The sequence below is a fragment of the Aedes aegypti genome, chromosome 2, assembly GCF_002204515.2.
Source record: "Aedes aegypti strain LVP_AGWG chromosome 2, AaegL5.0 Primary Assembly, whole genome shotgun sequence".
Lineage (NCBI taxonomy): Eukaryota > Metazoa > Arthropoda > Insecta > Diptera > Culicidae > Aedes > Aedes aegypti.
Genome location: NC_035108.1, coordinates 70,932,262 through 70,953,694, shown reverse-complemented (window position 1 = coordinate 70,953,694; position 21,433 = coordinate 70,932,262). Strand labels below are relative to the sequence as shown.

General features: G+C 38.1%; 1 protein-coding gene and 1 long non-coding RNA gene across 4 annotated transcripts in view; one reads left to right on the top strand and one right to left on the bottom strand.

Moving 5' to 3' along the window:
* The window catches only part of LOC5566222 (LON peptidase N-terminal domain and RING finger protein 2), a 246,215-nt gene that overhangs the window by 47,132 nt on the left and 177,650 nt on the right, over positions 1–21,433 (bottom strand). The gene's annotated exons all lie outside the window — the stretch shown is intronic.
* LOC110675638 lies at positions 2,045–3,236 on the top strand. Its single transcript, XR_002499670.1, has 2 exons — positions 2,045–2,357; positions 3,183–3,236. It is a non-coding gene; the product is annotated as an uncharacterized LOC110675638 (long non-coding RNA).

The window sequence follows — 21,433 nt, the reverse complement described above, 5'->3', positions numbered from 1 at the left end:
TTAGAAAATTAATGCAAGTCTCTGAAAAAAAAATGCTACCAGCCCTGACTTCAGGGAATTACTGCAGATAGTTCTCAGGAAGGTATTTTGGGAATTCCTCAAGAGAATTTCTGCAAGAGTTCTTCAGGTAATCACTCCCAGAATTCTTCTAAGAACTCTCAAGGATTTTTTTAGGAATAGCTTAGGAGCATCCTACAGAAAATTTTCCCTGATTCCTTGTGGAATTCCTCCAGGAGTTCCTCAGGTAATTCTTACAGGTTTTTTTTAAAATAACATATCAATGAATTTCAACAGGAATGCACTTTGAATTTGTGCCAGAGTTCTCCGAGATTTTGTCCTGCAATTTTTTTAAGACGAAAGTCCTGAAGGTATCATTTGAGGTATTTCTATAGGATTTTTTTTAAGAACCCCTGGTGGAAACTTTAGAATAACTCCTGAAGATTATCTTTAGAGCAATCCCATGAGAGATCGTTGCAATAATTTATGATGGAATTCGTTGAGGAATCTTCAAAGGAACTTCCATGGAAATTTCTAAAAGAACCCTCGAAGGAAATTCAAGAAGAATTTCTGGGAAAATTCCCAAAATAGTTGCTGGACGAATCCCGGGTGAAATAGAACGCAGAATTTTCGTAGAAAACATTGCTATAATTTCAGGAGAAAGCTCCTAGAGGAATGTCCACAGGACCTCTTAGAGTAATTCCTCAAGAAATTTTAATATCGGAACAGTTGAACGAGAAAACTGAAATTGACTCGCTTCTGATAATATAGACCTCTAAGAAACTTTGATGCAAACCTTAAAAAAAAAATTGCTACCAGACATGAATAAATAGAATCACTGCAGATAGATCTCAGGAAGATATTTTAGGAATTCCTCAAGAGAATTGCTGCAAGAGCCATCAAGGATTTTTTTACGAATGGCTTAGGAGCATCCTCCAGAAAATTTTCCCTGTTGCTTGTGGAATTCCTTCAGGAGTTCCTCAGGTTATTCTTACAGGATTTTTTTGCAGGAAACTCGTCAGTGAATTCCAACTGAAGTTCACTGTGAATTTGTCCCAGAATTCTCCGAGATTTTAGCCTTGAATTTTTTTAAGATGAAAGTCCTGAACGAATCATTCAAGGATCTATAGGATTTTTTTAAGAATCTCTGGAGAAACAACTCCTGAAAATAAAATTAAATAAAATTGTTGGAATAATTCATGGTGGAATTTGTTGAGGAATCTTCAAAGGAACTTCCATGTAAATTTCTCAAATAAACCTCGAAGGAAATTCAAAAGGATTTATTAGTCCACCCGGGTGAAATTTAACGAAGAATTTTCGTAGAAAACACTGGTATAATTTCAGGAGAAAGCACCTAGAGGAATGTCCGGAGGAACTCTTAGATGACTTCCTCTTTCCTCCGTTTCGGATAAGTTGAACGAGAAATCGCTTCTGATAATCCCACTGAGAATCCGATTTTTTTTTTGAATAATTTATTCAAGAAATTCCTAGGCTCCGGAATATACCGAGATTTTTTTCCAAAGATTCTTCCAAAATATTCCTATAAATCTATTCTGGAATTCTCCGAAGGAATCCAATGGAAACATCTCAGAAAATGTATTCAAGAAATGCTCCGAAAATTTCTAAGGAAATCCGTCAGTATTTTATTCGGGTAATAATCTTAAATTACTCCTCAATTTCTATAAAAAGTTCCGCTGGAAATTGGCCGGAAATCTCCAAAGATCCTCAGAAAATTTGTTCAGAAAATCCTAAAGAAGTTTTTCGTTTTTTTTATTAGAGTTTCTCCAGAAACTCCTATGGTCCTCTTACTGATTATTTCAGAGATTTCTTAAAGATTTTCACGAATCCTTGGTGGTGGTCATTTCTCCAGAAATATTTCTGATGATTCCTACAGAACTTCTTCTGAGATCTTCTTCAGAACAAATGACCGGGTATTTCTTCATGAATTCCTCAGTGATTTCCCTACAAAATTCTTCGGGAATATCTTCAGACATATCTCCATGAACTTTCTCCAGAAATTCCTCCAATGATTCCCACGAAAAATTCGTCCAGTATTTACTCATAGAATTCCGCTAGTAATTTCTCCAGAGAAGGAATTTTTCAGGGAAACAAGTTTCGTTCCGTTTCGTTATTAAATATCAGTGTTACAAATTAAGTGTATCGTTTCGTATCGACATGAAAAAAGCATATCGCATACCCTTACCCTAAACCAACGGTTCGGGAGGACGTTGACCTGGTCCGCTCGTTTGGCGTTTGTTGGTTGTCAGTGTTGTTGTTGTTGTTATTGATAAGGAGAACCGTTGCAGAAGTGTCATTTACTGCAAATCGTCGGCGGTTGGATAGAAGACGGACGAAGACCGGTAAGTGAGTTGGTGTTTTTCCTTAGGAATGAAATCAGCGTTTGTTCTTTGTTTCGTTTTGGGTCATTGGCTGATCCACGATGATGACGGTGGGGTAAAGTGATAGGGACGCGCCGTTTGATGTTTGAAGAAGCGAGTGAGCGTGTCTGGACGTGTTTTTATGAGAGCATCATTTAACACGATGATGATAACGAAATGGTAATTATAGAATTTGAGACGTTTATATGGCGGGGAACTGATTACGCAAACAGGTTACGAGGGCTTACTTCCCTGATAAATTTATCAAACTATTTATTATTCTGTTTTGTAGCATTATATAAACTATAAATGGCATTTTTATGTAAATTGCAAAAAGAGTGGATAATTTTTCTTCATGCTTGCAGGTATGGAGAGGTGAGTGAACGTGTGGTTGAAAACCTCCTAAATTAAGATACAGAAAACTTATGAAATAAATAGAATATTGAATGTTGAAACAGTGTATTATATATCAAATTAAATTATGAACAATTTTTCAGAAAAAACCGTTGAAATTTTCTATTATCATGATAAGTGCCTTATATACTTAGGTTCAGTTAGATCAACTTGTACACCAAGTTCATGAAATAATTGATTATTTTAATTTGGGTTTAGCTACGCTCAAGTGAAAACATGATTGTCTCTAAAATCGCAAATAAAATAAGGTTAAGTAAACGATTTCAACGACGAACAAAACTTCTGGAAACCGAAAACAGCGCAATCTTATCTTGTTTGATAGCAAACACGCTCATAATGGTTCAACTGCATTTATAACCTTGCATCGAAACAATAACCTCGTTATCTTCGCAGGTTGGAAACTAAAGCCCCCACACAGGTGTCGTCGTCGGTTGGTAATCCTTGGGGGAAAAGTTTCGTTCCCAACACTGCACATCGCTGCAAATCATTGCCACTGTCAGTGCAAATCAGCTGCAAGTGGAGCGGCCAATGGCACCGGAGAAATGTGAATGACTCACATAGTCGTGGTCGTCGTCGTTATCAGTGAAAACCGCAAGCATCATCACCGCAAGTTGGGAGCCCAAGTGGAATGACGGGAATAAGGATCTCTGCGGTTCACGAAGCAATGCACTTGACAGATAAGGGTTTGACGGATGTTATTGGAAGCAGGAGAAGATTGAGCCTGTTCGATGCAGTTATGAATGCACCTCAAAGAGCCCTTGATTTGTGCAGAATGGAACGGCAGATGTGACTCGGCAGCAGGGATGCCAAATGTTTTCACAAGTTAAAAAAAAATGTTCTTACATTTTCAACAATCTAATAAGATTTTATTTTCTGAAAGCAGTTCAATAACAACTTAAACTTCGATTTGATATCCAAAAATAACTGCCGGAAGTTTCCCTCAAAACAAATCTTTACATATTTCTCTTTAAAATTTCTTCTAGAATTTCATAGCATTAACGAAAAAAATAACAGAAGTCTGGTTTCACTCGCAATAGGTATGTTCTGTGTGTTTTTTTTTCTGAGAGACTGCCGAACAATCCTCAAAGCTTTTTGTTCATGAAAGATTCTATAAATTTTGGTAAAAATCATCCCGAAATCTCGAAAAGTTTCCATACCAATATTTCAGTAAAGTCCAACATGGATTTCAAGCAGTTTTTCTTCAGGAATTTTTCATTTAAAACAGCAAATCCACCAAAAAATGTTCGAGTTATGACACTAACAGACATAATGTCATGTGATCTGTCATTTTTGCTATACTTTAGAAGAAAAAACCATCTTTGCCGGTTTAGTTGAACATACTTACAAAAATCTTTCAAAAAAATCCGCTAGATGTTACAACAAAATTTCTAGTAATTTTTGTAATATTTTTAAGTGGTATTTATCCACTACTTAAAAAATTGCAAAATAAAAACATTTAGGCTTAGTGTTTTAAATACTTTTCTCATGATTTGCATTTTTTTGTCAATTTCTGAGAAAATTATCTAAGTTTTGCAAACTTTTTATTTTGTTGTTGTGGAACTTTCAAATGTATCTCCGATATCCTGTGCATTCTGAATGGGTGAGAATTAATGAGGAAACTTATGGAATATTCATGAAAGCATTGTTTGCAAGATCCCGGAAAAAGCGGTTTCAATGTAGGAGCAGAAAACGAAATGTTGTTGAAGTTCATGGATGGTTTTTTGTTGTTGGAATTTTTGACGAAATACGAGATGAAAATGGAGATTAGATTTTTTAATAAGTTTTATATCTCTCTTTTATTTTTGTGAATATATAAGCGTTTTTTATTTATATTTTATAATAATGGTCCTGACAAACTTAGTCTTGCCATCAAGTAGGCTGTAGAAAAATGTCATGGAACCTCCCATACTTGAACTCGCCCGATTTATCAAATTTTCCGAGAAGTTCCCTAAACTTTTTCGTCACACGAACACGTCGGAACCCTTCAAGAACACAACAGTGAAAGAATTGTGCAAATCGGTTGTCCCGTTCTTAAGCCATTTCGTGACATACAAACACCACTCCATTTTTATTTATATAGATAGACTAGTGGTCACGGCAAACTTCGTCTTGCCATCAAGTAGGCTGTTGAAAAACGCCATGGAACGCTCCGTGCAAAATGGAAGTTCCGTTCACTCCTGTTTTTTTTTCAACTTTCCCGTTAAATATCCTTTGCTTTTTATATACAAAAACACGTCGGAACACTTCAGGAACATAGCTATGGAAAAATCATTCTAATCCGTCGAGCCGTTCTCAAGCCATTTCGTGACATACAAACACCACTCCATTTTTATTTATATAGGGTAGGTGTACCAGTTATGGCCATAGTGGTTCCCTATTTCGCCATACGTGATAACTTGAATGTCTCCACATTTTGAAAAATTTTGTGTGTTTTAGCAGTAAGATAAAGGATATATCTTGATGTTAAAACATTCAAAAAGGTAAAAAATGTAAAAGTCATCGAAATTTCACATATGGCCAAATAGGGAACCACTATGGCCATAACTGGTACACTTTCCCTAGATAGATTTCCCAAAGATTTTCTGAAATTTGTCTATCACTTTTAATCCAATTTTAATTTGTTTTGAAGATTTTTTTTAATTTCAGATAATTTTCTTGAACTTTCATATTAAAGTAAATTTGTCCACATTAGCTCAAAAGCAAAATTAAATCTAGATGAATAATATTGAAAACTGCAATTTAGAATAGCTCTTTATTCATGCAATCCAGCTAAATTAAGGCAACTAACGGTTCATCCTAGCAACTCTTACGGGATGTTTAGTATGATTCGCAAGTGCAATTTCAACAATATTAAGGGGAAATTATTTGATTAAAAAAAAATACAGTCATGACCTGATTTTGTCAGCCCCCGATTTTGTCTACCCCCGATTTTCGCATCCTTTTTTGCCCGATTTTGTCAACCTTAAATTTATATTTATTTTTATTAGGCTGAACACGTCTATACTGGCAATGTTTGGTGCATGAAGTCAATAATGGCCTTGGCCACGTCTATACAATCATTTGAATTTTTGAAAATTGAAATTCTTACTAATTATCGAAGAAACTTTTCAATATTACCTTGGATTACGGTACATAGAAAATGGAAGTGAAAAAAACAATCTATTTAATAACGAAATCATAAAACTAAGTCCCTAAGTAAAAATAACTATTAAAACCAATCGAATTTTTTCCCGATTTTAGCTCTTTCCAGATTTTGTCAACCCTAAATGCAGCATGGGGCTGACAAAATCGGGACATTACTGTAATCAGATCAACGAATCAAAATTTTTGTCGGTTACTTCGGCATACATCCTAGAGGACTTACATCCGGAATCTTAGAGTTTGAAAAACATAAAATTTTGATTAAAATATTACCTTTTAAGGAACCATACATTGTAGTCATGGTTCACCATACCTCAAATTTATTAAAGCACTAATCGAGAGAACCTGTCTCTAGAATTATACTAATGAAAATTCGATTTACAGTAATGACCCGATTTTGTCAGTCCCCGATTTTGTCCACCCCCGATTTTATCTACCCCGATTTTAGCACCCTTTTTGACCCAATTTTGTCTACTCCCGATTTTAGCATCCTTTTTTCCCGATTTTTTTTATTCTCCATTTACTTAACTTATTGAGCTCTTATTCGCCAGCTTGGGCATCACCAGAGCGATTTTAAATTAGACAGTGGTTCTTTTTTGTCTGCTTTATCGATTAAATCTATTTGTGGATTTTCCAGAGAGAAGTTCATTATTCCTTGCCGTTGGTCGATTGTCATATTATACAGGTACATTAGAGCATGTTCGCTCAGAAGAGGGTCAGTTGTCAATCCACTTTCAGACGGCCATAGTGTTGGACGGGTGGAGCTCGTGTAGTTTTTCAAGCGGACTGACGAAGAGTTTTTTGTTGGGGGGCTGGGAATCAAACCCATGACGATCCGCTTATGAAGCGAACGTGTAGCCAACTACGCCACGTTGCCCCCCCTTTTCCCGATTTTGTCAGCCTTAAATTTATTTTTATTTTAATAAGACTAAGCCCATCTATACTGGCAATATTGGGTGCATAAAGTCAATTATGACTTTGGCCACGTCTATACAATCATCTAAAGATAGAATTTTTGAAATTTGAAATTCTTAATAATTTTCCAAGAAACTTATAAATGTTACCTTGGATTACGGTGCATAGAAAATGGAAGTATAAAAATAATGTTTATATTAACAAAATCATAAAACTAAGTTTATAAGTTAAAATAAAACTAGAAATCAGTCGAAAAAAAATATTAAAATTTAATGCAACATGGGGCTCACAAAATCGGGACATTACTGTATAACTTTATTGAACCTTCCCCTTTGTCCTTAAAACGATCTTCACTCAAAAAAGATTTATGTTTAGTTACATTTAATGCTTGAGGTTCTTTAAGGGGTAAATTCGATGTAATTCATGACAGGCAATAAAATTTGTAGTGCCAGGGATTATGCGGATTATATTGAATCAATTCTATCCAGGTGTTCCTTACAAAATAAGGAATATTGCAGAAATTTTCAATAAATTTCTAAAGAATGTTATCACAAATTTTGGTAAAATACAAATTTACTGTTACCACAATTTATGAACTCGATTGAAAGTTAGGGTAGAAGCACCGGTTTTGGCCATACGCCAGTCGTAGCCATAGTGGATTATACACCGTTTTTGCATAGCCAATCAGCATGATACCTTTTGTTTTCAGTAGGTAACATTCACATGATAGAGCAACGTTCTTTCCCTCGTTCAAATCGATTCAAATATAAGAAAAATAATTAATTTTCCTTATAATTTTAACTGCCATAGAGCTGCCAGGGTACTTCTAATTAGGCCACATGTAGAAATCAATGTGATTGATGAATTTAGTAACAGAAGCTCAATGTCTGGCCAAGCTGTTTCTGCTGGCTTGTATTGACCAACGAAATTTTCAAAGCGAAAAAATGGTTTCAACTCAGTTACGCAATTTTCCATACATAATATGGATTGAAAGCTTGCGTTTGACAGATTTGCAGTATAAATAAGACGTCCCATATAATTTCTTAAGACATTTGCTCTTAGGCTGGCCGAAATCGGTGCTTCTACCCTGGTTTGTAAATTGAATCAGTTCTACCATTTGGAGTCTACCTGTAAGAAATTCACTTTTATTGTTTAAAAATACTGTCCTTTTTGGTATATACTAAACATATTATTGATTCATAGATTCCATAACCAGGCCAAAAAGTGTGCAAGTTAAGGTCTTCCAAAAATTCCTTATGATTTGACATTCAAGTTACGTTCAAGTATTTATTTCAAGAAGTTCATCCAAAAACTTCTTGAAATAAATACCTTCTAGCTACTGGTGTAATAAGCAATCTTTTGATAATAATAAATCTAGTCTTTTAATCTTTTGATGTGTGAATACGTCACACATTAAACATTCATATAAGTGAATTGAAAGTTATTGGTCTTCCAAGGACTCCATGGAATATGGGTCAAAGGATCTACAAGCGTCAGTAGTTGTATATTCGAAGTTTTTAATAATGACATAGACTCTTAACCATTCATATAACTAAACGGTGCTAGTTGGTCGAAAACCAGTGCTGATTGGAGGTGACTCCAATGCATGGGCCGTGGATTGCGGTAGCAGAGTAACCAGTGTCAGATATTAACCTACTGAAGGCTGCAGCATGACGTACGATTGTGCAACGAAGGCGTCGTTAGCACATTTCGGAAATACGGACGGGAGCCGGTTATCGACCTAACATTTTGTAGCCCATCACTAACAAGAACATGCACTGGAGAATAAGCGAAGAGTACACTGATAGCGATCACCAGGCGATACGCTACAGGCCACCGGAACACGGAGGCTTTCGACAAAAATCTCTTCGTTGAGGCACTTCGCACCGAGAGTGATGCCCTGAATTTGGATGTGGTAGGGCGACGTTCCACGCCTTGAAGCAAGAAGGCGTTACCAGAGAGCAAGGAACGTAGAAGTCAAAGAGGAACGAAAGGTCGTATTCCAAGCAGCCAGAGCTGCCTTCAAACGCGAAATAACGCTGAGCAAGTCTGAGTGCTACAACGAGCTCTGCCGAGCAGCTGACGCCATGGCCGGTTGAAACGTGTGCTTCCCGGACGAAAGTCACTTCCCAGATATATGTAAAATCCATAAGCTGGCGCTGCAGGATACACTGGTCAAACTCTTGGAACGGGTCATCCTAAACAGGGTTGCTAAATGTACGGAGAGCGAGAGCAGACTATCAGAAACGCAGTTCGGATTCCGAAAGGAAGAGTCGACGGTAGACGCAATTCGGACGATCCTGACATCTGTGCCGGATTCTGCAGAGCTACTTCGAGAATCGGGTGTTGGTGTGTGCAACCAACGCCAGCCGAAAGGAGTTAAGAGTAACGGCGGGAGTTCCGCAAGGGTCCATACTGAGTCCCACTCTGCGAAATGAGATGTACGACGGGGTCCTATCACTGGAGTTACCCATGGGCGTCGAGATCGTCGACTTTGCTGTTGACGTCGTCCTAACCAGTAATTGACGATACGCTGGAGGTAGTGGAAGTGTTATCGCGGAGACAATGGGTACAGTCGAGAACTGGATGCATGAAGTCAAGCTGAAGATAGTCCATCACATAACGTAAGTGCTACAAGTCAGCTGAGATTACCATCACAGCATCACAGCGCTCACTCATACACCTGGGCTGATAGACGATCGCCTAAACTTCAACAACTGCGTCGATTATGCATGTGAGAAGGCGGCAAAGGCGACCAACGCACTTACAAGGATCATGCCGAGTGCTCATGGTCCGAGAAGCAGTAGGAGGCGTCTTCTAGCTAGCGTATCATCATCGATACTGAGATTCGTAGTTCCAGCCTGGGGTGCAGCACGGCAAACCAAGGGCAATCGGGACAAGCTCAATAGCACGTTCCGACTCAGGGTAATGAGAGTAGCAAACGCATACAGAACAATATCGTCCGAAGCAGTATGTGTGATCACTGGGATGATTCCGATTTGCATTACCCTGGGAGAAGACATCGAGTGTTAACAGCGGAGAGGATCGGCTCGCTGGTCAAATAGCAGCAATAATGGGATGCCTCTGAGAAAGGTAGGTGAACCCACAGACTCTTCCCGAATGTGTTGACCTGGGTAGACAGGGAGCGTATCGAAATGAACTTCCACTTGACACAGTTCATACAGTATTTGCATCGGTTCGGCTACGCGCTAACACCGTCCGTATCCGTGTCTAGTGAGATAGAGGAAACGCCGCAACATGTTGTCTTCGATTGCCCGAGGTACAACATGGAACGAAGCGCGGCGGTGGCTGCTTTTGTACAGGACTTCAATGCAGTCGTCTGTCTAGACAGAATGGTAAGCGATCCTTACCTTTGGAATCTGGTGAGCAATATGGTGGCCGCCGGTAGTCGGTACACGCACTGATGGTGGGAACGTCTCCCCAACCGGTACTGGTGACAACCTCCGCCGCCGGGGGAAGTCAGGAGGAGAAAGAAACGAGAACGTAAGAAGAGGATGAACGACGCAAGGAGACAGAGAAGCGGAGGAAGATGAAAAGGCAGTCTGCCCAACATGCAAGGGCAAGCCACTGGCAGACTGCACAGAGCGGGAAAACATTAAGAGCGTAATAGAAGGGCAGATGCACAACCCCTCCCCCCGAAGACGTCGCATCTATTGGAATCCGGGGGGATCCAGGCAACCACTGAAAGTGAGGACTAGTTTTTAGTCGATAGGCACGCAAGTGAATTCAGCATAGTGTCAATAATCTACAGGCGAGGTTTATGAAACTTTTTTATTTTGTTCATTAGATATGCCTTCTCTCAAAATAAAGCTATTGAAAGAGTCTTTCAGTTCTAAATTTGATGAAAATATTTTCAACCTCTAAGATATTTGAAGTGAAAAAATCTTTCGAGTTACGTTATGGAATCAATTAGTGATTCTTGAAATTTGATAGTAATTATTAATGAAGAGTGTCAGGTTTTAAAAGCTTGATACTTAAGTGCTCGTTTCAGTACAGAAAGGATTGATGACTGTCGTACCTGCAAGAAGAGAGAAATGAAATCAATTAGTCAAAGTAAATTAAAAATTACTCCATGAAACATCATAAGCATGCCAAATGAATCCACATAAGCTTCCATATACTGCCATGTTCCACTCAACTAATAGACCGGTGAAAAACAACCCCAGGACATTTCGCATAAATTGCTTTCACCCGTTCGTTAAACCTCACTATTACTGCCTTGCCCTTGACCTTTCGGCAGATATTACGCGTTCGTCTTCTGTCGCATCGTTTCGGCTTAACTGAATTACGTAGTACCCAGCTCAACCCTCCGGGGATCGACCTCTGCTGCTGAAATATTCCTAGCAACATGCACAACATCGTCGTCGTCGTCGTCGTCACATTCCGAAACCCATCATCAACATCGCTGGGAGATGAATCGACAATTTCCCAGCGCAGACATTTCCAGCTTCATGTTGTGGTTGCTTACTTCATCATGTATTGAGCTATCAAACGGAATGTTAAAATCGAAATGGGATGTGCATGTGAACTTTAAAGGTCTCTTCCCTCCTTTACACAATGGTCGGACTTTATTCAAGAAGGCGACCAAACCCAAGAAACAAGGTATAATTTTGAGATTTTATACTTCCTATTGTTTTAAATAATCATTATATATTATATTCTTATGATTCATAACAAGAATGAGAATAGGTCATAGTAAACTAACACACAGTTACCTACTAACACCATATCAAGGTGCACCGCGTTGTACAAAATGTTACGAATTGTTAACTATAGAACACATATTGTTAAAATGTAATACTTTAGATAAAGTACGGAAAAAACATGATATATCAGGTAACATAAGAGATATTTTGAAAAACGATATTAATGCAGAGGAAAAAATTGTAAAGTTTGCTAAGACGCTAGATATAATCAAACTGTTGTAACTGTAAATTAATATAGCCAGACGCGAATGACCAAAAGTGGTTAAAGCGTCTTTAATAATTAAAAAAAAAACAAAAAAAATCTTATGATTCGTGATGGAAGTTGTTATAAAACAAAATATCTCAGACTTTTATTTGTGAAATATTAACTGTATAGTTTAATTTAAATTTTCTGGCAACACAGTCTTCATTAAGATAAAATGAGGTGTTTCATTGTCCGATGTTTCGAAACGGGTATTGTGTCATCCTCAGTGTAGGTAAATATAGTTTTTGTGTTTTGTCCTATGTTTTGTCTAACTATGACTGCCTGTTCTGAGTTTTTTTTGGCGAAAAACTTCCAAAATCACTTTATATTTTATACACAACTTTTACTGACAATGTCATTGGATGGCACATTGTAATTAGCTTTCCTTCCTTTGAGGTGTTACAATAAGTTTTGACCAAACTTTATTCTTTTCCGACCATTGTGCTCTGCTCAGTGAGGCATAAATATTGAGACATAAAAGTCAAAGTACGTGCTTTGAAAAAACCATTCTTGGAAAATGTGGTCCCACATCATCTCCGTTGCTGTGATGGAAGTCCATTCGAATTGATTCGATTTAAATCATCCGGGTGACTATATAATGTCATCGCGCTGCCACGTGGAAGCTCGTGAAAAGACGACCGTGGAAAAGGGGGTGTCAAAGTGAAGAGACAAACAGACTGACGAAATTTTCATCGACCATACATTGAAATATCATTTCAAATTCGCTATGTTTCAAACTTCACAACCAGAGGCGCGCGCATCGTTTTTCTTCGTGTTTGACGTTTCTCACTACCGCCATCTGAAAGTCTTGCTGCATAGATGACGGTAGGGCAGGATAAATTTGTTCCGAGTGTTACGTCTGTTTACCTATGGTTACACCTTCCACGTGGACAACCGTCTTGGCGAAAGTTTAAATCGATTGGTTCAGAAACTTTTCCGGACCCGGGCGGCTGTCGAAAGAAGATTTAAAACTTGTCCATGTTTACGGTTTCCCCTTTCGGAGAAATTGTAATCTGTAAGCTCCCTGGTTCGATCGGAAGGAGAATGGATTCTAAGGTGATGATGGATCAATCTCGGCTGTGTACACTCTACTGGGAAACCGAGCAAAGTTAGCGCGAAGTTAGTTCAAGAGGGACTTGATTAAATTTATCGACGTGGCAAAAGTACATCCTTCCTCCGAAAAGGTCAGAACGTTTTATTACGGCGAAGACGGAATTTTTCGTTCGGCTAATTAGGGTGATTTACGTGGTTGAGCACTTTTGGTTTAAAATGGAAGGGGCTCATTACTTAATGTTCTCTTACATTTAATGTCGCTAACATGTTCAGTGATAGCGATTTTTTTTATCTAAAATAGGGTAACGAGTGTTTACATCGTTCTAAAATGGCGCCAACGGCAAAAAGTACAGACAAAAACCTTTCGAACATTCAGTTCCTTTCACTGGCCGCCGAGCGGCGACACTGATGTTTGCATACCACTCACTGATCGCGCTACGCTGGATTCTCAAATTTTTCAAACTTCAAGCGCATGGAAGAATGGTAGTCGAGAACTGTCAAAACGTAAGGAAAATAATGAAAAACGTAAATTACTAGCAACTAGCAGACAGGATCCGAGAAGTAGTGATTAAAAATCAAGCATAATGTGAATACATAACTTTTTGTGTTTAGTTCATCTTCCATGGTGCTTTCTTTGCTTCAGGATTTCGTTTTTACTACCACTGAAAAAGAGCCATCTATTGTCGTTTCTGTTTCTAATATTGCCCTATTGAGTAAATATTGCAATTGATCGTTATTTTTCATGCAATTGTAACTGTTGGCGCGGCGCAGGACGCAAAAGGAGCAGGTCACAGATTTTTGTAGCAAATCCATTTATTCAGTAGGGGAAAAGGCTCTAAAGCTAAAGGTTAAATTTAATTATAATGTTGTTCAAATTCAATACATTTACCCTATAATTACTCACAACTCTGTGACTCTCTTGTGTACAGTCTACGTCCTCAACGTCCTTGTAGCCGTCCAGTAGTGTCTTGTGTAGTCTGTCGACCTAGTTTTCGTTAATTTACGTCTTAGTCATAAGTATATGTTTGTGAAATAAGTTCTACTCACTGTTTATGTTCGTAATCAATTGTTTTAGGATCAAATTTATGCTAATTCACCAAAGATAGTTGTAAGTTGTTATTATCTCTAACAATATTCATTAATTCATGTTTCGAACTGTTATATTATTTTAGACGTAGATTTCAATAATAACTGCCTCATTCTAATCAGAAACTCCCTGGCATTTAATCACATTTCACTTTTTCCAAATATTCCATTAATGACGTCTGTCATCTTCTTCTCCCATACCAATGAACCTAGCTCGACAGTCAGATCCGTCCCTGCTAGCATCCCTGCGGAGAATTTCTCCCGCAGCTGCAACGGTCGTAACGCTTTCCGCAACAGTAACAAAATCGTCTTTCTGTTTATGAATTGGTTAGTACGAAACATAGAATTCCCGACGGCAAATTTGATTCGCCATTGATTCAATCGCTATGTAAAATTGTACAAAAATCAGCCACTTCGTAGCGAAACTTGCATATACTAAGTAAATTTGAAACGTTTTTCGTAATCAACAGTGAAATTTTGATGGTTCAACTCAGTTTCGGTCAAATATTGAAACGAAGCCTTTTAAGGAAAATGCCGCATTTGCAATAAATATCCTGATTAATTGAAATGGAAATGAGGGCTTTTTAGAAAAAATGTTATTTTTATAAAATTGTCTTGCATATTTTTGAACAATTATTATATGTTTCAATAACAATAGGCTCTTATACATTAAAATCAGCTTCTGCTGGTTCTGCGATTTGTTCACATTTTGTTTTTCAGGCCTTTTCTATTGCTTGTCTTGAAATTTCTAGTTTGGACAGCCAGCTTTGGTTTAGTTACTACTTCTATACTCGTTATGTAAGTATTTGCTTGAGCTTACTCTTTTTCTCTGTGATAAAAAGTTTACTAACAAAAAATTAGATGCTCTTTGGTTAGATTTGAGTTATTAGGGTGTGTGTCTGAGAAAGTTGTGGAACAATTTCGTCATCTCATCTTGAATACTTCGATCTGTTGTCAAACGAAGAGATCAAAACTAAAACAAACATGAAGGAAAATAGTTGAAGTATAGTTTGCGAGTTGATACGAATTTAATATCTTTGCACGTGAATTTGTCTAATGAATGAGATAGAAGTCACTTGATTATAACGAGTAAAAATAGAACGATTCATTCGTAATGTAATGTATTTTCGGAAGCATTGTGAGTTTTGATTTCATATGTATGTGTGATTGGGTCGGCCTAGCAATCGAACCTAGTAATTAGCAGTGCCTAGCTCCACTTACATCGTTAAAAGAGAGAAAATAAACTATTTCAGGTAAGTTTGTTATTTATAAAGATACAATTGGTGCAAAACGACTGCTACAAAAAATTAGATTTTATGTTCCGATCGATTCCCATCACTTGCCTTACCAAATCATAGATGGCGCTAAAGTTTCATATACAGTGGTGCCATCTAGACGTGGAAATCCGAAGCGAAGTCCAGCATCATGATAAAATCGGATTAGGATCAGTCGGATACGCCTTGTTTCAAGCTCAAATTGATATAATTTGAATTCTATTTGGTCGGTGTTCAAACAGACCGGACTAGATGATATTTGGACGTTCTATAGAAACAAGTAACAATTAGAATTCAAAATGGCCGCCAAAATTTTTTCAAGTTTAAAAGAAAGCTATATCCTTTCTCTATACAATGCCACTAAGTTTGCTATGTGTTCCAAGTGAAATATGAGACATATACCGTGAAGAAATACCCAAGATTTATCAAAAAAATGGACTTTTCCGCAAACAGTTCAGCTAGCTGGCGTACGAGGGGTCCACCAATTTGAGAAAACAGAAAGGACCACCCTTAAGTTTTATCGAAAACTAGCGATCAGTGACATAAAATTGGAATTCTAACGATGGGTGCCGATGGCGGCCTGGTTTCAGCGAGAATTGCTCTAATGTAAATATTTTTACATTTTGAATGCTTGGGGTTGGTTTTTCTGGAACCTTGTAAAAGCACTTGGTCCAGTTTGTCTGAACAGATTTCTGGCAGTTTAAACACCGACCATTTGTAATTATGATATTTGATATCATATTCTACATTTTTATTACACTTTCATCCTATCAACATACTTTTTGCATGCTGAAAAACACACTGAATTTGTGTTTCACGATGGATTTTGTTGAAATTTTCTGAACTTACCGAAAAATTCTTCTAGTTTATGACTCGAAGAAATTGAGAATATGGTCCAGGTGCTTCCAGAGCTATTCCTGATTGGATTGGGGTATCAAAATATATCATCCATTCAACGGATATATGAATAACCTGATGAGCTAGAGGGTTGGTGTCTTCCTCAAAGTAGTTCAGCAGATCAAGGGCTATCTGATTATGATTGACACTAGCAACAAATTATTTTAAATGTTTTAAATGTCTAGATCCAGATAAACTAGAGGAGATGTGTCTACGGAAAAGTTGCTCAGCAGGATAACGTTTATCTGGCGGTGAAAAATCTGATTGATAATTCATTTACGATCAAGCTGTGGATCCACCGACCATAGAAGTGGTTAACCCGTATAGGCCTGAGTGAAAGCGAAAATACTGAAACCCTCACCGCTCAGAGAATTCTAAATGAAATGATTTTTTGTAAGATTACTGACCCACATCTCTAGTTTCTAGAAGTAGCCAGAGGAACTCGGAAATATTCCTGTGGCCGGAGTTTTTCCGGTGGGTTACTGGGTCAAGTCAGGTAAAAACGGGCTATTTTTTGGGACATGTCAAGTTACCTTTATTTATTTGCAATGACAATCATTTTAATTTGCATAAATCATTAAGATCTGATATTCAAGATTATAAATGAATAGTTTTGCACCATTTAAAATATACCGGATGTGGCCATTCGGACGTAATGCCCGGAAGAACCGGCTATAAATTTCTTGGATTCTAATCCGTTTCAATTCTCAAAAAAAAGATATCAAACATAATTGTGCACTAAAAAGCGTGCCCATAAGCTTGGCACAGATGTTCAGATACAAATTGGCCACTTTATCGTAAGTTTGAGGCGTCCCGGGAGCCAAAAATGGTCATTTGTAAGATTAATCAAATGCAAAACTAATAGTTATCCAATTCAATCGTTTCTCAAAAGGTTTACACTGATGCAATTTTCTTAAAATTCCGTCATGTAGTTGCCACATTGTAACCAGATTCCGGAAATTATCTGTGACTTGAAATTTGCTTACCTCCAGGGACACAAACGCACAGTATCCTTCTCACCCTACCTGACCCAGTGATCCACCAAAATAACTCCGACCACAGGAATATTTCCGCGTTCCTCTGTCCACTTCTAGAAACTGTATACTGACAAAAAATCATTTGAATCCATTAAGAATTCGCTGAGGGGTGAGGGTTTTAGCGTTTATGCTTTCACTCAGGCCTATACGGGTTAAAAAGGCTATCAGCGAGCTGAAGAACTGTAAGGCTGCTGGGAAGGACGAGATCCTGGTCGAGCTTCGCAAGCACGGAAGTGAGCAGCTTTATCAGTCGATCCACCGAGTACTTCTGAAGGTATGGGAGGACGAAGAATTGACCGGCTGGTTGAATCCCCTTAAACGCCCAATCTAAAAGAAAAGGCACATACTGCAGTGTGCCAATTACAGAGGAATTACCATGCTGAATTTGGCGTACAAAATTCTGTCGCGCATCCTGTTTAACAGTCTGGGACCGCTCGGGGAGTCTTCCGTTAGCGAATACCAAGCTGGTTTTCGTGAGGGCCGTTCGACAACGGGCCAGATGTTTAGCTTGCGAATAATCCTAGATAAATTCCGGGAGTATAACTTGCAGACTCACCATCTGTTTATTGATTAATATTCAAGGCGGCATACGACTCAAAGAAAAGAAATGAGCTGTGGCAGAACGGTTTATGGACAAAAGATCGAAAGGACAAAAGGTCGAAATACAAAAGGTCGAAAATGATTTGCATGGTGGGAAACTTTTCCTTCCTTGAAAAAAGATATTATATACCTTTTGTCCTTCGACCTTTTGTCCTTTCAATCTTTTGTCTTTCGATCTTTTGTCCTTTCGATCTTTTATCTTTCGACCTTTTGTCATAGATTCTGACTTTCCGGTTTTCTGGTTTTCCGGTGGAACTAAATAGGCTGATACGTGCTACGCTGGATGGTTCGAAATCAAGTGTTCGGACACATTTTCGAATTTACTGTTCAACATTGCACTCGATGGTGCTATAAGAAGATCGGGCGTGCAGAGAAATGGCACTATTATCACAAGGTCGCATATGCTCCTTGGCTTTGCGAACGACCTAATTGGAATCGATCGCAGGTCAGTGGAAAAGGCCTTCGTGCCTCTGAAAAGGGAGACAGCGAGGATAGGCCTGACCATTAATTCTACCAAAACGAAGTACATGGTTGCAGGTAGAGAAAGGGTCAGGATTGGTGGTGTAGGTGCTGAGGTAGTGTTTGATGGGGATGTGTTTGAAGTTGTTGAAGAATTTGTTTACCTTGGAACACTGACGTGTGACAAGGACGTTTCCCGAAGTGAAAAGACGTGTTGTGGCTGCGAATAGGGCCTACGGACTACGTAACCAGCTTAGGTCCCGCAGCTTGCAAACAGAAACAAAATTCGCCCTGTATAAAACATTGATTCTTCCGGTGGCTCTTTATGGACATAAAGCGTGGACGTTGAAAGAGTCAAATCAGTAAGCTTTCGGTGAAGACCACGAATACGCTGGATTGCGTACAGCCTGGACCTGGCGACCCTGAACGTTCGAGCCAACTGGAGAAGTATCGCCCAGGACCGACGAAGATGGAGCTCTACAATACGCCCGAAATGGCAATTGAAACTATCTATGACTCATTCGGAAGGCAATGACTCAACCGTAGATCGTATGTTTTGTGTCAAAATCTTTTTTTTTGAACTTTGTTTACTAAATTTTTACTTGAAATCGTGATTTTTGTCAAAAATTACAATGAAAACCATGTCTTATTTTCTCCACATCGACCATAACTTCGAAGTTATGCGTCATTTCATAACCAAAGTCATACATGGTTTAAAGAAGGTTTTATAAATGTTGGCAGAAAAAACCGAAAATTATTCAAATAAATTTAACAGTTGTTCTAAACAGTTGTTGAATGAGCCAAATAGGATTTCAATTGGACGTGTATTCACAGGTATATGATCAGAACACTTTTGTTCGGGTGACTAAAAACTTCTGCATGGGAATGAAGATACGCAGAATTTTTTATTTAGGAAAATTAAGGTAGTGTAATGCTTGTATAACGTATTTAATACGAAAAGTTCATTCTCGCAACTACAATAAAACCTTTGCGTTATAAAGGCCGCCAATCTCCTTTGTTGAGTGTTTTGTGAAATCTGCCAAGAAATCTCTAGTGATACAACAAATTTCACAACATTAATTATAATACCTTCTTCACTTTTTGGTTGAAATATCTAGAATATAAATTTATAAATTTGTTTAATGACAAAGCTCCTGTAATCCAAAAATTTTTAGATCCAGAAGATCAAATCATTTAAACATGTTAACTTGTTGTTTTTGAGTTCAACACAAAAACTGGATACTTCGAGGCAAAATGATAATTTTGAAAGTGAGCTTAGTGAATTTTCTTATATGAGGGGGTTAGAAGCAAAGGAGTGTAAGTGACAAAAATATAGTTTTGAGAATTTGACTTTTAGTTTTTTTTTCAGCATTTTTTTCATTCCATACTAAATGTATGGGAGCGAGAAAAACAAGCCACGATGTATGTTAGTTTTTCTGTTGGACAGGAAATTGCTCTAAAATACAATTGAAAAGCTTGAAAACTGTAGAATATTTCGGTTTACTTTACCCGAAACCGACCAAAATGTCACTTATACCCCTTTGCGTTTGGACCCCTCATTTATAATACAATTTATCTCTATTTCGCAAGTATTGTCGTCTCACGCTTTATTACTGACTTAAAACCAGAAGTTGACGTCTGGACACATTACTCTACTTCTATCTATTTAGCTGTCACCGTCAATATCCGTCAATATAATGTTTGACCTTATTGGTTCAGTTTTCTCTATCTCTGTAAATAATGATAGATTTTATTTTGTCTACGACTTTTATTTATTTAAAACGCACAAACTCCATCATCCATCAGAAATGCTGGGTCTAACTAATTTGAAAAAAAGATTACATTACATATTATATTGAGAATAATAATTTTCCTGGTTTCCCCGTGAATAAGGAATTTTATTGAAGCCCTCGGAAAAGGTGATACTAGGAGTAAAAAAACTGCCAAAATATGAAACCAACCCGATAGAAATACTTATCATACTCATAGCAAGAGGATTACATCTAGTCAAGCACATAACAAAATTCAATCAAATTGATAAAATCAGACATGTGTTACGATTAACTTTAAATTACTTCATTTATTGATAAGATTTACTTTGATTCAAGCTTCAGCTGCAATGGTCGAGCTTATCTCCCAAGGTCATACCCACCCGATGTATCATTCAAACCAGAACCACAAGCTTGCCATTTGGTTTCCTTATACCCCGGAAATGATGACTTCTTCCGCCTTTGTATCCGACCACGTAACCAAAGCGACCCCCACAAATGAAGAACCATTTGTTATCGATCTGACCAATCTGTCCGGTACATACATACCGTAGTGTCCTTACGTCCTCGCACGAAGGAAGAGATGCTGGTCAGACGACGAAACAGGGAAGTCATTTGGATGATAACGCATCGCATTGGTTTCCATTCTCTGGAAATGGGAAGGCACAAAATTACTGCTCCTAAACAGAAATATGGAAAGCCACCATTTCCGTGCGCTCCGAATTCCGAGTTCGGATCCGAATGCCCACGTCTGTGAGCGTTTAGGGACAAAATGTCGAAAGACAAAACACCAAAAAACAAAAGGTCAAAAGCAGAAAATTGACAACAGTAATTTCGATTTTTTCACTAGATTTATATTTATTTTCGTATCGTGATAGATTGAATATGATAAGAGTAACATCTGGCACATAGAGAATTATTCATCTTTCAGGGAAAATCATCCTACCTGTTTTTTTCGATGTTTCGCCATTCGACGTTTTGTCACCCAACCGTCTGTGAGAGATAAACGCGGGCGACGACAGAGCGGTTAGAATGGTGATTAATTTACTGTTTCGGGCTCTGGGATCAGTAGGTAGTGTTCCGATGGGTGCTAGTGTGCCAGTGTAGGAATGTGGGAGTGTGGGTTAATTAGCTTTGATGTTAGCCTCGACGCATCACCGGGATCTGCGTGTTGCTTCGCAGAAAGTTCATACCTAGATTAATTCTCCAGAGATGAGCAGCAAGTGCCAAAAGCAGAGGTTCCTGTAGTCTCCTGGTGTTTGGCTCCACGGTAATGAGCTGGTTCAGTGTGGACTCACCATAGTCATGCTAATGAACAAATTAGATCCCGAAGCTCGCAGGCGAGGATTTTTGTTGATGAGATTTGAATCATGTTTTGGACATAACAGGTGAATTGGTCACAAAATGAGTTTTTTGCCCAACTTCATACTGATAGCTTACGG